General features: G+C 42.7%; 1 protein-coding gene across 4 annotated transcripts in view; it reads left to right on the top strand.

Annotated features, from left to right (window-relative positions):
• PTPRG (protein tyrosine phosphatase receptor type G) overlaps window positions 1–15,672 on the top strand; it is a 773,199-nt gene that overhangs the window by 601,143 nt on the left and 156,384 nt on the right. The window lies entirely within an intron of this gene.

Genomic DNA, 15,672 nt, shown 5'->3' with positions numbered 1-15,672 from the left:
TTTAATAATCTAATTCGAATTCCAAAGACATTGACAGAAGTAGCTTTAGTAACTGTAATAAATCTCCCCTTCATCTCCACAGCTGTGATAAAATGTCTTCACACGTTTGGGGGAGGATTGTCTTTAGATATTAGCCAACTCTGTAGAGCTTGTAGAGCTTGGTCAGTGGCAACCCTCTTCCTCCTCTCTCAGGGAACCTTAAAACTAGTTGTCAGCCTTCGATTGAAGCAAGGAGGATTTTTGGATTAATTGTTCTGTTCTCATAATTGTGAATCATGCAGCAGGTAATAATAATAATCCTAGAGAAAGCAGGAAAATAGGGTTCAGGTCTCAGTTCAGATCCTGCCTTCTTAGAAGTTCTTTCTTACTTACCTTATTCGATTACTTGTTCCCCAACCCCCTTCCCATCACTCTGTTACATTGTCCCAAGGGTGTTTCTTCAGAGCACTTACCTGGAGTGACATGTTTCTTTATTTACTCATATATCATATATCACTACTTGAGTGTCAGCTTCCTGAGGATAGGAAACCATGTCTGTGGCACACTGTACTCAGTAAATATTAGCCAAATGATGGAATCAAGTAAACATACAGATAAATTAGTGGAAGGACAAAATACAAGGTGGCCATAAAATACGTGTGCAGTTGTAATTTGCAGGCTATTTAAATTGCACATGAATGTGATGGCCACCCTGTATAAAATTGGATGGAAGGAAAGGAGAACTAAAGCCAATACAAGTTTTGTTTCGATTGGGAAGAAAGGGGATTTGGAGTTTTTCATTCTTCCAGAAGAAAATACACATTTGAAATAGTTTAAAAAAAAAAAAAAAACTAGAAGCATTTTCAGTTGAAGGTCCTATGAGGGATTTGAACAATCTGTTAATTTGAAGGAACATAAATAATTGTGCCCTTCACAGAGTCTCTGGCTTGGGAATGATGACAGTGATGTGCAAAGAAAAGAATCAATATGGATTTCTGTTGCACTTCAGAAATGGCTTTTATTTCTTCAGCTCTGGCTTTCATATCTTAAAATGTTAATTTCTCACTAAGTGATTTTTTTTAAAAAAAAAAAAAAAAGAGGAAGAATTTCTTTTTTAATGTTCTTTTAGCTGAAACACGCCAGCCAGCCATAGTTGGCATTTGGTCAGTAGGATCCTCTGCGAAGCAGACACCAAGATGAAATTTAAGTGCGAGAGAGGTTTTTGTCAGGGAAGGACTGCCTGGGAGGGTAAAGGGGAGAGGGCAGGGTTAGGCAGGAAGAGTATTCAGACCACTCTGCTGGTCTGACACCCCCCAGAAGGAAGATTGGCCTAAGGAAGGCCTGGCCAGTCTGTTGGAGAACCTCAGGTGAAAGGTTGCCCAAGGGGAGTCCTGGGCTAGCAGGAATCCCCACCCCTTATTTTCCACTGCATGTCGTCATTGACTGAACATCCCTGCAAAAGTAGCCTGAGCGTGCACTCTGATAGACCCCTGAGGTGCAGATGGTACCGGCTGTCAGCTGAGCAACCCTCCTCGTGTCTTGGAAGGAAGGTCTCATCTCAGGGCTCCCCTTCCATGAGGGGTACAGAGCTTCATTTACCTTCCTTCCAAAGACACCTTCCTAATCATGCTCCCAAAGGTGTTTCTACTTATCCCCCTCACTTTTAAAATTCTTACAAACAGTGCTGGTTAATTTTGTCCAGTTGTTGAGTTCCTGATCTAAGTACACCATGAAGCTGGGCGCCGAGGACGTGGACCCACCTTCACTGAGTGTATGGACTCTTGGGAGAGACGTATAGTTAAGCACGTTAAGGTGTGGGAAGCAGCAAACTTAACTGGGACTTGAGGGTTTGGAAGTGTCTCAAGTACAATGACCAGAAAGACCTAAAGAGAGCAGAAATTTCTAAGCAAAGAGGGGATTCAGGCAGGGCAGGTGTAGAAGAAGTTTGTATGTTGGCAGGAGAAGACGATGTATGTCTGAGGCTCAGAGCGCAGGGTTACTGTGCTATTTCCTTTTTTTTTTTTTTTTTTTTTTTGCACTTTTTGGCCAGGGCTGGGTTTGAACCTGCCACCTCTGGCATATGGGACCGGCGCCCTACTCCTTTGAGCCACGGGCACCACCCTAAAGTGCTATTTCTTATATGTTCATTTTTTCAGGTAAATCGTGATCTTTAAAAACTCAGGACCTATGAAGACATAAAACGAGAGTGGAGGGAGGTGATTTGCCCTTGATTCTGGCCTCCTCTACCTGTGCATCAAGCAATGGACCAAAGCCTGATATGTGTCCAATTAAAGATTTTTATTCACTCTACCACCAGCATCCACTGGAGAGGGAAGATTTAGGGAGACCGGGGGATCCCCCCTCTCCATGTTGACTCAGTTGTTTATAGTGCTTTTGGTAGACAAGAGCCAGTATTGCAGGAGGCACCCCTGATATGTGAATATTAGTTCCTAAGAACTTAGTCTAGCTCTAATTTGTTTAAAACCCTTTAAAAAAAAATCACATTTGTGAATTGGTATAGAAATGTAGTCTTATGAATAATTTTACCTAATTATTCCATATTGAGCAATGTGCATTCTGTCCTAGGTCAGTTAAAAAGCATGCATATGTTTCTTTCAAGTTTTTGTTTTCTCTTCTCTCTTCCTTCTTGTAGTACTCACCCCAGGAAAATCCAGCAGGCTGTTGGTGTACACATGTACACTCCGTCCAAAGCTCTCAAAACACCCTCCTCTCCTGGCAATCATCTAAAAAAGACCTCTTTTCTCACAAAAGAGGAAAGACGTCTTTCCTGAAAGGAAACTCACTGGTGGTGATTATTTGGTTGTTGGGTTTTGTCTGTCTTTTTCCAACCCCTTCTCGCCATGAATGTCCTGCCTTAGTAAGGCACAGGGAGGCTTCCTTTGCTTTCAGAGAGAATGTGAGAGGGAGGGTTAGAAATCGCCTCAGACGCAACAGAGTCTTCACTGGCCAGAGCTAGACGGCCACTCTTCCTGTCCTCCCTCCCCTGGCTGTTCCCAGAAAGCTATCAGTGAAAAAACAACCACCTGAGAACACCCCTATATTAATGTCACAAAATGAGACTCTTGAAAGCTTTTCTGGTCAAAACTTAGGATTGGAAGTTGGGACCATGACAAGATCATAAGATCAATAGTTTCCTTGCAGAAATATTCAGTAGCTTCCCCCACTGCCTGGTTTATTGACTGTGCTTACCTCTGGGGATGTTCTCCCCCTTTCCCCTCTTCCCACAGTCCTGTGACATTCATCATCTCCTTGCCAAATCTCCGGGCAAAATTCTAGAATAGCTCTGGTCACTCCAGACCTCTTGCAGAAAGAGAAGAAATAAATTTGCAAATGTGCCTTGGCTGCCCAGCCGAGTGTTTTCAGAACTATCTGTGAAGCTCTGCGCCTTGTCTTTTCTTATTCCACCTTGTGTGGCTGAGATTTCTACAATAAAGAGCAACGTGGAGGTGTCTCCAGACCTGGAGCCCCTCTGAACATCTTCTGAAGCAGTGGGTAGCCTTCATCTAGCACAACTGTTGTTGCCGCCACAAACACGCTGTCAAAAAAGAAACCAGCCCCAGGGTTTCCATCTATAGTGGTGCAGGCCCCCTGCTACCCTGCAGGCGGATGCAAATGGCACAGCCTCTTCCGTCCATTTCTTCCACTGTTACATGTGTGCTCTACCCTCTCAGCCAGCACTTTCATGCTTACAAGTATCTCCAGAGAAAATGTCCACAAAAGATTTGTACATAACGAGCTTTGGTCAATAGTAGCTTTAGCTTGAACCTTGGAAACACCCAAACGTCCAGCAGTGGGAGCACAGATATACACATGGACTAGTCATACAATAGAAGATGATGCAACAATGAAAAATAATGAACTTCTGATTTACACAAAAACAAAGCAGCCCATCCTGCATCATTCCTTTTATAGGAAGTTCAAGAACTGGTCCATCCACAAAACTAATCTATGGTGATGAAAGTCAGAATAGAAAAACGTCCAAATTTTTTACCCCTGCTGTGCTGTGGGGTAGTTGGTGAGAAGGAACCCAAGGGAATGTTCCTGGGTGATAAAAATGTACATCTTGATCTAGAGGATCGATTACATAGGAAGGTATACTCTTGATCTAGAGGATTGATTGCATAGGAAGGTATATAAAAACGCAGCCCTCTGATTCCCGTAGATTTCTGCGTTTGACTACTTATAAATTAAAGAATAGCCTGTGTATGTTATATATTAATCTTCCAAGGATATTACATTCAGAAAGCTTTAAAAAAACATCTAGTAGGGGCGGTGCCTGTGACTCAGCGGGTAGGGCACCGGTCCCATATGCCGGAGGTGGCAGGTTCAAACCCAGCCCTGGCACAAAAAAAACAAAACAAAACAAAAAAAAAACATCTAGTAGCATGCACCAGATACTCAAATAACAGAAATCCTGACAGCATCAAGCGTTAGCAAGGACATAAATGTGGGAACTCTCATGCGTTGCTGGAGAGAGGATAACTTAGTTTGACCACTCTTCAGAAAACACTTTGGCATCGTCTAGTAAAGTTAATCCAGGAGTTCTGCTCCTCTGCACATGTCCTAGAGAAACTCAGATATAAGCATACCAAGGCTGTGACATTGTGTTTCCTTTTTTTTTTTATTCAGTCTCACTTTGTCGCCCTGGGTAGAGTGCCATGGCATCATCATAGCTTACAGCAACTTCAAACTCTTAGGCTCAAGCGATCCCCTTAGCTCAGTCCCCTGAGTACGTGGGACTACAGGCATGTGCTACAATGTTTAGTAGAGATGGGGTCTTGCTCTTGCTCAGGCTGGTCTTGAACTTCTGAGCTCTGCCGATTCACCTGCCTCGCCTCCCAGAGTGCTAGGATTACAGGTGCAAGCCACCATGCCTAGCTGGCATTGTGTTTCTTAATTGCCCAAACCTAAACATCTTTCAGATGCCCTCCATAAGCTAGCTGAATAAATACGTGGTGATGGAGTTATTTCACCACGAGGAAGAGGAACCACCCACTCACCAGCATGGGCGCATCAGAGATCCACAGAGTTGAGCAAGGACAGCGACATTCTGTGAGATAGCTGGTGTGTGCTTCAGCACAGGCAGACTGGCAGGGGTGGCTGCGGAGGGAAGGCACGGTCTCCTTGTATTTTGAGTTGGGGGGGGGCATGTCATACAACAGGCAGGGTCGTTTCTCAATAGCCCGTAGTGTGGTGTGCACGCTCCTGCATGGGTGTCCTGTTTCACAATCAAAGAAGACAACAGTTAGCATTAGAAAGTAAGAGGTTCAGACAGGCTTTCCTCTGGGAGGCACCAAGTACCAGGTGGCCTCACCACACGCAAAGAGAGGAGTGACAGCACTTTCTTAAAAACTTTTTTACCGTAACTACCCCTGACAGCCTGTTTGTTTTCTCCACAAATTGATTGCAGGCCAATGAAGAAACTGTGGCTGCCTTGGAATTGTATCATTAAGAGGTGACTTTGGAAGCAAATATCTCCTTGTGGAGTTTAGAAAAAGGAAATCAGAAACAAAGGGAACAGGGTGTCAGGTGACAAGTGTAAAATCAGAAGGCCCCTCACTGATCCTGTGCTGGTGCACACTTGCTCTGCACCGGGTAAGGGTCTGATGAGAGCACCAGGCATCACTGAATCCTCCAGAAACCCTCTGAGGGTTGTTCAGAAAGTTAAGCCAAGCAGGCCGTGGCTGCGTGACTTGCCCAACAGTCACACTTTGAGAAGCAACCCAGCCCAGAGTCAACCAAGGTCTTTATGACTTTACACCGTCGTCTTGTTCTCGCAGGCCATCTCTGCCTCTACTCTCTGCCAGTGTCCCTGCTCATGTATTTCTGTGCTGGTTGAGGCTCATCATACAGGCTTTGTCAAAGGAGTGAGTGAAGACATTTAACAGAACCATGATCTGTCATTGTCACTCCAGCACCATTGTGACTGTCCCTGGGGTCTAAGATCTTGAAATAAACTATCTGAGGCTAAATGGCTGAAGTTTCTGAGAACATCTTGTATAGACTTTGGAAAAACAGGACAAATCATAGAATGAGGGGCTTTTGGGGGAAAAATGAATGGTGGCAGAAATGGCAGCTTGTGTCATTATAATCCGGCAGAAAAAAGATAGAGCAGGGCTGAGCTGAGCAGTTTGAGGGGTTCTGGCGTGTTTTGTGTATGTGAGCTTTAAACTCACTTAATCGTAAAGTCCATTCATCCTTCTATTCATTGAGTGCCTAGCGAGTGCTAATCAAGGTGCTCCAGGAAAAATGAAAATTTAGTTTCAAAAGATTTAATCTTTTTTTTTTTTTTTTTTGGCCTTGCCTCTTGGTGCTAAAATGACTGATGTTATTTGCATGCAAAGTAATCTCATGTGTTCACACAAATAAGCAGTTGGGCCTCTGGAATAAGCATTTATAAAAAGTCTATTTTATGGAATACTTCTGAAGAAATGGAATTTTGTTATTTTTTGCTTGAAATTTGATTCTTAGGAACACAACTGAGCAAGGATTCTAAGCTGCAGAGTTCACACTCGGTCGGGTTTGCATTCTGCCTCTCCAGTTTGAGAGCTGTGAGATCCTGAAAAAACTGCTCAACTCTCTGTCTCTGAGTTTCTGCCTTGCAAAATGAGGACAGTGAAAGTGCTGATTTCTTGGGTATTACTACTACATACATGAAGACAGGAAAAATACAGAGAAGGAAGTGTACCAGGGATGTATCCAGTGCCCTTTAAATCAGGACTCAGCAAGCTATAATCTTGGGTCAACGGTTGCTTTTCTAAATAAAAGTTTTATTTGTTCACATATTATCTATGGCAGCTTTTACACTGCAAGGGCAGAGTTGAGTAGTTGTGATGGAAAGTCTAGCCTGCAGAGCCTTCAGTATTTACTTTCTGGCTCTTTACAGAAAGTTTGTCAACCTTGCCTTGTCTAATACCAGAGCTATTGTAGTAGCTTGACTAATAGTATTGCCTTTGCTAGTGATTTGTTCATGTTGGGACAATGTAAATACCTACTTAGGTCACTACTTACCCATTCGCTAGACTTTATAGACATAGTCTTCCGTTTCCATCTTGCCCAGATCATCATGTAATCTAAATGCGTTTCAACTGGAGTTAATGAGGGTTCTGTTTTAATGTTTAGCTTAAAGAAAGAAATTATCCAAAATATATTCTCTTTTGAATGAGAAAACCAATGCTACATTATCTAAAGCTCACTGATAATTTTGAACATCCTAACATGTGACAAAATTTCCCATTTGAAGTTTATGTTTCCCGCATTTAATTACATGGAACTTTCCTGAAGAGTGCTATAAATATGCAATACCGTGATCTCAGCTAATTGGCTTGCGTCTGTTAGGGATTTGCTTGCGTCTGGAAGGGCTGATGCTTATCTGAACACTTTTGATCTCAAAATCTTCTAGAAACAGGCACACTTAAGCCATTTCCACAGTTTCCTGGATTTCAGTGTATCAAAACCACCACCGTAGATGTGAGCTCCTTCCATTTCTTTTCTTAGCCAGGAAATGGGATGCTGTGCAACAGTTATTTTATCACTAATATTATTGTTAACAATAATGTTGAGACGTAAAACGATTCAAAAGTGATTCCTTTTAGGCTCAATTTGACTTTGAGCCAAGCTCTCATTTGGCTGGCCTTCTTTGTCAGTATTTTATCATCTGAACAGGATTATGGGAATCCACGCAAATGCCCTCTTCCTGGTTGTTTCACTGTGATGCAGAGAGCAAAGAGAAAATTTGCCTATGCAAAAGTACGCAGGGCTACCTTGTGTGATTCTCTTACCCTGTTTGAATGCCCCGTGTGTGTCCCCTTAGTATGGAAGAAGAACACAGGCTTGGGGTTTGAATACTAGTTCTGCTTTTGATTATTTGTACAACCTGAACAAAGCATTTAGCCTCCTCAGAGCTCTGTTTTCTCAACTGTATGATGAGGTGATAATGATACCACCCCTACTGGTTTATCCTGAGGACTCAATGACTTACTGCACGCAACTGTGCCTGACCCAAGGTGAGCGCTCAGTGCCTGCTGTTACCACCCCCCACCATTGCTGTTATTGTCAACGTGATTGTGGAGACTCTGTGATGACAGCAGAGGATTGTGGATCTCTGAGTCCTGCCACCGTCACTGCTTGGCTACTGAAATTAAATGTGCATTGCTTGACTTAGTTGGGCAATATGAAAATAAAGGGATGAAGATGGGGGTGACAGAGCTGATTCGGGGTAGCCAGTCCTTTTGCGATCAGAGAGACAGGTAGTTAGTGGACAAAGAGACGGAAGTAGGTGAAAGGACAAAGCAGCAGCCTCTCCACTGTTGACCCCTCTCTGTGTACCTGACCTTGCCTGGATGTTCTACAAATGCAATTTTATTTAATCCCAGCAGCAGCACAGTGAGATGAGAATTTTTAATCTCATTTTACAAATGGGTAAACTGAGATTTCAGAGAGATTGGCTAATTTGTCCCAGCTGTGCAGTGGACCAATGATCTGAACCCAGTGGTATTGGACTCTGAAATGCATTTTCTTTCTGCTCTACTGGGCCAGCTTATAAGTTCCAGCATCGACTGACTTCCTGATTGTTGTCAAAATCACTTAACTCTTATGTACCTTCGTTTTTCCTTTGTGAATTAGGTCATTGACTGAGCATCAAAAGGAAGCTAAAAGAATATACACATTGTGTCAGTTATGGCAATCAGACCTCTGTGGGGAGAGACAGGCAATCAATGAAAGTGTTGGGTGATAATATTGGGTTTTTGTCACTGTATGACTCAGTATAATTTAAATGTCATGTTCATTTCCTTAATTGTTGATGAGACAGCGATCTTTATGTACTTTCTCTTTGGAAATATTGATGTCAACATACGTTTCATTCAAACATCAACCCTTAAATCAAAATGCCACACTTAGTCAGCTGAAACCACTAATAAAGTTCAAGCAGGTTCTATGTCTTTGAACCCTGTGGGATGGCTATTTGATGACCTTGGAGCATGCCTCCCAGGTGCTTGGTGGGCATCTGTTTAATCAGGGGAGCTCTCTCCCTCCCAGGCCACCCCTGCTCAGACCCTACAACACTACCAGTTATTCATGCCAAAGTGTGGGCCTCTGGAATTTTCTTGGAACTTTGCCTGTAGGGAAGGCCAGGAGGTGAAGAGTGCGTCAAAGGCAAATGTAAGCTCCACTCCTCCACCTCCGCATGTGGTTTGCCCTATTTATGCTCAGATCATATTGCTTGTTGCTAGTGATGTTGCCCAGGCTGGTCTTATACTCCTGGGCTCAGGGATCCCCCTGCCTCAGCCTCCCAAGGTGGGCCTAAAGGTACACCCACCACACCTGGCTTTCTTTTTAATATACCCTTCCCTTTTTAGAGGAGCAGAGGGTGGCAGACTTTCTCCATAAGGGGACTGACGGCAAATATTTTGGTTTTCAGTGGCCATATGTTCTCTGTTGCACCTGCTCACCTCTGCAGTTTTAGCCTGAAAGCAGCCATCGGCAGCGTGTAAACAAGTGGGCATTGCCACGTTCCAGTAAAAGCTTACTTATGAAACAGGCACTAGGCCAGATTTGTCCTGTGGGCTGTAGTTAGCTCACTTTTGACTTGGAGTTTCTTGTGACATAGTTTTATCTATTTCTCTCGGCCATATGTAAAGATCTCCTCTGAAAGTTCTATGTTGGGTGCTGGAAATACGGAGGCACGGTCTTGGCTGAAACAGGGCCTCCAGCCCGCCAATGAGGCTGTTCAGCGGGTCTGTACAACCTGTGACCCTGTATAAGTTCTCGGCCTTCATTAAGATTGATGCCTAAATTGCAAAGATATGTAAGCAACCCAGAGGCCCTTCCAACACAACAATTAATAAACTGTGATATATGTATGCCATAAAAGATGGAGAGTTTGTATCTTTTGTAACAACCTGGATGGATTTGGAGAAACAAGCTCAATACTAACTTGCCATTAGTAGATACTCAGTTGAGAGAAAAAAATTTAAGAAGTGAGGCAAGAGGGTTTGGTAAGTTCTCACCTAAAGGGCACAATGTACAGGTGTGTGCACGTGTCCTGGGTGAAGAGAGCGACCATGACTCAGACCTTACCTTACAAAAATGCAAACAGTGTCACCCTAATCATATGCACCCTCGCAGTAATTGGAAATTACAAAAATAAAAACATAAGTAAGTAAATAAATAACTGGCTTAAAAATATATATATTGAAGACATGATTGCAAGAGGGACATTGCCTAACAATTGCAATCAACGTAACCTGGCTTATTGTACCCTCAATGAATCCCCAACAATAAAAAAAATAATAAAATAAAAAAAAATATGTATATATATATATATATTGATTCCTGCGTCCCACGGCTGGGAGGCCTCCGTTAGACAGGGGCCACAGCAGTGCCCAGCACCCAGTTCAAGCCCCTAAGTGTGAACTGGTAAAAGGAAGTGGACTGTGTGGAATGGAGGCTTGGGGGTGCAGATTTGTGAAGGGTAAACTGAGGCTGGGACACCCCCCTCTGCAGCCCCCCCCATCAGTATAAACAGATGAGAGTCGGTGTGCCGTGCTCTGTGGCCCTGGGCGCATCCTACCCTGTGATCACCTGAAACAAGCTCCGAACTCCACTGCTTCTTGACCCAGCAGGCGGGGCCCTTTGCTGTGAGTTCCATTGAATCCTAGTTCATCAATTCTGCAACTCGCATGTTTTTGTATTTTAACAACTCTTAAAATGAGGATGCATCTTTCAGTCGATATCAAATTTTTGTTTAATTAGCAACATGTGGACTTTATTAGTGGTATTTGAAATAATGATGCATCTTCTGACTCATGGTGAACATGGTATCTCAGATTTAGTGGTTATTTAAAACACACCAACTGCTACTTTACTTGTTCGCTTCTTCATTCCCTTTTCACGTGATTATTAGGCACCTAATCTGTTCAGGGAAGTGTTTTAGCTACTGGTTTTATATATAAGCAAGGTCTTTGTCCATGTGGAATTACCAGGGTCTTGAGGGGAGACAGTAAACAAGAAACAAATGCTGGAGAGGCAGAGGGAAGTAGGTGAGATAGTTAGTAACTCAGGGAGCATACTGAGATGGGCTGGCCAGGGCAGGCACTCAGATGACATGTGAGCCAAGAGCTGAAGAGTAGAAAGGCAATCACCCAGATGGAGGGTGAGGGAAGAGCATTTAGGCAGAGGGAACAGCAAGGTGAAGCAGGCAGGTGAGAAAGGAGGAGACAGGCTTGGGAGGTAGATAGGTCAGCTGGGGCTTCATGGTCATGGCAAGGAGGAGTTTGGATCTTATTCTAAATGATGTGAGAAGCCACTGGAAGATTTTAACCTGGGTAGTGTCAGAATTAGTTTCATGTTAAAATAGCTAAGAGAGTTTTAGTTATCAGTGTGACGTGACCTTACCTGGTCATGTGTATTTAGCTGCAGGCAAGAAACCCAGAGCCCAGAGATCCAGCTTGAGGTAGTAGAAAGGTGGGTGTCAGGAGACCTGGCTGCCCTTCCTATGTCACTGTGTGGCCTTTGTCCAGTCTCTTTCCCTCTTATTTTTTTTGGACAAAAAAAAAAACAAAAACTTTTGGCTTTAGACAAAAACAACAAACCTTGCATTTGTTTGTTTGTAAGACCATTTTGACTTTGCAGTTCTGTGTGTTTCTTGGGTGGTTTGCCAGGATCTCCTAGTCATCACCTCAGTCTAGTGCTTGTTCCTTAAAATCATTTATCAACTTCCAGTTAGAGCAACAATTTTTGCTCATATTTAGATCATAAAATTAACTCCTCTTGGGTTCTCCCAGCAAGGAGTCCTCTGCTACCATCTTAATTATAATCTTTCTTAATTATCATACCTTCTGACCTCCCTGAAACCCTCTGGATACTGCATTCCTAAAACCTCTGGATTCTGACCATCCTGATTTCCCATTTCTCATCCCTGGGTTTGGTAGGCCCTCCTGTCACCAGCTGTCAGACCAAAGACTCCTCCCAGGTCATAAAGAACCTTCAGGGCAGGTTCGGACTTAACTCAGTGCTACTGGCTCCATACCTAGTGATTCACCCCACTCAGTAGCCTCTTCATGATTTTTAGCCAGATTACTGCCTATACTTACCCAGGAGCTGGTTTCCCCATTGAACGTCTTAAGCTCGGAACTGTTGAACTTTTCCTTCCACTTTCCCTCTTCCTCACTTCACTCCAGCCACATGCCAGGCAGAGTCCCTTCATAATGGCTTTTCTCTCTGCCTTAGAATAGTCTAAGCCCCAGGTAGTCATATGACTTCCTTACTGCCTTTAGGGTCTCAATCAAATGCTTCCTTCTCAGTGATTCTGCTCTTGAAATTGCTGTTTTCAAGCCAGTTGTCAGAGTAGACCTCATTGAGAAGTGGGTCATTGGAATATGAGTAAGTTGCTGGCAGCTCCAGAGCTTTTGGTCTGAAACAGGCCATGAATGGGGTAGTGAAGAAGCAAGCCAGGCATGATGAACAGCCAGTGCAAAGGCCCTGGGATTGTATGCTCACAGGACATTAAGAGAGGCCAGCGTGGCTGTACCTAAGAATCAAAAACGTAGAAGATGAGACTGCAGAGGGTATAGGAGCCCACTGATGGAGTCTTCGTACAAACTAGCTAGTCTGAAGTGTGGTTCTGAGGCCACCCACATCAACATTATTAAAAATGCAGAATCTCAGCCCTCACCCCAGACCTACTGAATCAGAATCTAACTTTTGACAAGCTTCTCAAGTGATTTGCATGCACATTGAAGTTTGAGCAGCGCTGTCATAAATCTTCTTCCGTTTAGACTGACTTACTGCCCACTTCTTCCCACTCTCACTCCTCTGTTCCCTCCCTCCCCAACAAGAAGCAGAAGGCCAGTCCTGCCCTCGTGATCTTAAGCGTTTAAGGAAAAATTAATTGCTTTTCCGTAAAAAAGGGCTTTGGGAACCCCTAAAGAAACTATACAATTATTGAGCTAAATTCAGAAGCGTGGGCCCTTGTATACATCCTTAAAATTAGTGGATCCCTTGTTCTGGGAGCACTGCAGATTTTTGTCCTTTAGAAACTACCACATTCTGTCCAAACACCTTCCAGAGGACTACTTTGTTTATTGTTGTGTGTGTGTTCAGTATGATTCCACAATTCTTGATTACTACATGGGTCCCATCAATAAGGTGATAATTCATCATATTTTATGAAGAGCTTTCTTTTTTCCTGTATAACCAAAGCATTGAAAGTATTAGGTTATTAACACACTGAAAAATGCAATCAATCAGATGATTATCATCTAATGTTTTAATGATCACATTTTTAATCCAATTATGCATGTTTGAATCTTTCAAATTTTCTTTAATTAAAAATTGCCTCCTGGCACAGCTATCAGAAATAAAAAATTGAACAGAATCAACCAGATATAATTTAATGTTGAAAGGAAATTGCAAGGATAACTGGGCTATGCTGGGTGTGGTGGTTGACCAGGACTTTAAAGCTCTCGTACAAAATTTCCTAATTGATAAGAAAAATTTAATCATCTTCAGCTATAATCCATTTGCATTCAAATAAGGTATTTCTTTTTCTAAATAAACCTCCCCTAACTGATTATTCATATTGTCATTCAAAATGCTTAAAATGAAAGACAGAGTTGGGTGAAATGTAGACTACTCAATACAGTGTGTATTTAATATAAAAGTCATACATTATTCATTTTTGCAATTTGAATAACTTTGAATTTAGCATCCCTGTTCCTCATCTTTTTCTTTGATGAACAATTAATTATTAAAATACAATATTGTCTGCGTACAGTACCCGGGCTCCTTGAAAGTAGAATACGAGATTCATTCCTTTTCGATTCTTTTATCTAGTAATGCACAGTACCTGCTTATTATGGTATAATAGAATGAATGGTTGTATAAGTAGAGTGTTTCAAATATTTTTCTCAACTAGTAAGTGGCTGGGATAAGAATGTTTTGAATTCAAGTCACTAATGAGGATAAAAGTAGGAGGCGGGATGGAATTGGCATGGAGTCACTCTGTCCTTCTCTGAAAAGATTTATTTAACAAGCACTTAAGGTGCACTTCCTCTGTGCGAAATATATTTTCTCCTAAGTCCTGAACAATGTTATTTCATTTGGTACTTAGAACCTCTCTAGGAGGTTGATGCTGTTGTTATAATCCCATTTTACAGATGAGGAGATGGTTACAGAGAGGTTAAATAATTTGACTTAGGTCAGACCTTTAAGTAAACTAGTTGGGATTCAAACCTTGGGGCCCTCCCTCTAGTACAGGGGTGTCCAACCTGTGGTCTGCAGCCACATGTTGATTTTGTAAGGTGTTGTGTTTTTCCCCCCTCTAGCTATCTGTGGTGTTGGTTATCAAGGAAATTATGCATGGACCTTTTTATTTTTTTTGCTCGTCAGCTTTCATTAGGACTCGTGTATTTAATGTGTGGCCCAAGACAACTCTGATTCCATCGTGTGGCAGAAAAGAAAAAAAGATTGGGCATTCCTGTTATAGGACTTCTTCCCATTTTATAACAGTATCTACATTTATTAAGATTTTCATTCTTTTCGTGGTCCCCCCTTCCCCTTCGGAGACAGGGTCTTGCTCTGTTGCCCAGGATAGAGTACAATGGTGTCATTATAGCTCAAATCAACCTCTAGTTCCTGGGCTTAAGGGACCCTCCTGCCTCCGCCTCCAGAGTAGCTGAGACTATAGGCATGAGCCACCATACCAAGCTAATTTTTCTCTTTTTTGTAGAGAGGCTCTTTCTCAGGCTAGTTTTGAACTCCTGTCTTCAGTCCTCCAACCTTGATCTCCCAGAGTGCTAGAATTACAGGCAAGAGTGAGCCCTGGGCCTATTATGGTTTTCTCAGTGGAAGAGTTTAAGTTTTCAACTGAAAAGTTCATTCTTTCTACTGGCTGTAATTAGAAACTCCCAGACTTGAGTCTGGTCATTTGCGTTCTTAAGGCTTACTTAGGCTTCATGGACAGTACTAAAAATACAGAGTTACCAGCTGGGCGCTCAAAGCACAGTGGTTACGGTGCCAGCCACATACACCAAGGGTGGCGGGTTTGAACCTGGCCCAGGCCAGCTAAACAACTGCAACCAAAAAATAGCCAGGTATCTGTAGTCCCAGCTACTTGGGAGGCTGAGGCAAGAGAATCGCCTAAGCCCAAGAGCTGGAGGTTGCTGTGAGCTGTGACATCATGGCACTCTACCGAGGGCAACATAGTGAGACTCTGTCTCAAAAAAAAAAAAGAAATAGAGTTACCATTTTTTAAATTGTTATTAATTTATAATTAAGCATTCTGAGCACTTCATCTCTCAGTTCAGCTCTGCCTATGGGAATGAACAGGAAATGGCATTTTCAGAGCGATCCCTGTAAACTAATGCTCAATTTGAACTCGGAAAACCCGCTGGGGGCAAAAACAACTTGAGTTAATTCTAGTATATATATTGTTCATGTTCACAAAAGAAGCTGTCATATAATGGTAGGGGAAGCTGAACATGCAGTTTCTTCCCTCCCCCAAAAGTCTAGCTGTGACTATCCAACAAACTTCCTACCACCCCACAACATGTGTATTAAAGCTGGGGTGGGCAAAACACGACCTGAGGGTCAAATTCATTCCAATGCCTATTTTTATATGGCCTAGATCTAAGAAAAGTTTTCATGTTCTGTTCTATCTCTAATTAAGTA

The sequence above is a fragment of the Nycticebus coucang genome, chromosome 8 (assembly GCF_027406575.1).
Source record: "Nycticebus coucang isolate mNycCou1 chromosome 8, mNycCou1.pri, whole genome shotgun sequence".
In the NCBI taxonomy this organism is placed as follows: domain Eukaryota; kingdom Metazoa; phylum Chordata; class Mammalia; order Primates; family Lorisidae; genus Nycticebus; species Nycticebus coucang.
Note: the sequence above shows the minus strand (reverse complement) of the source record. Positions and strands in the feature narration are given on the sequence as shown.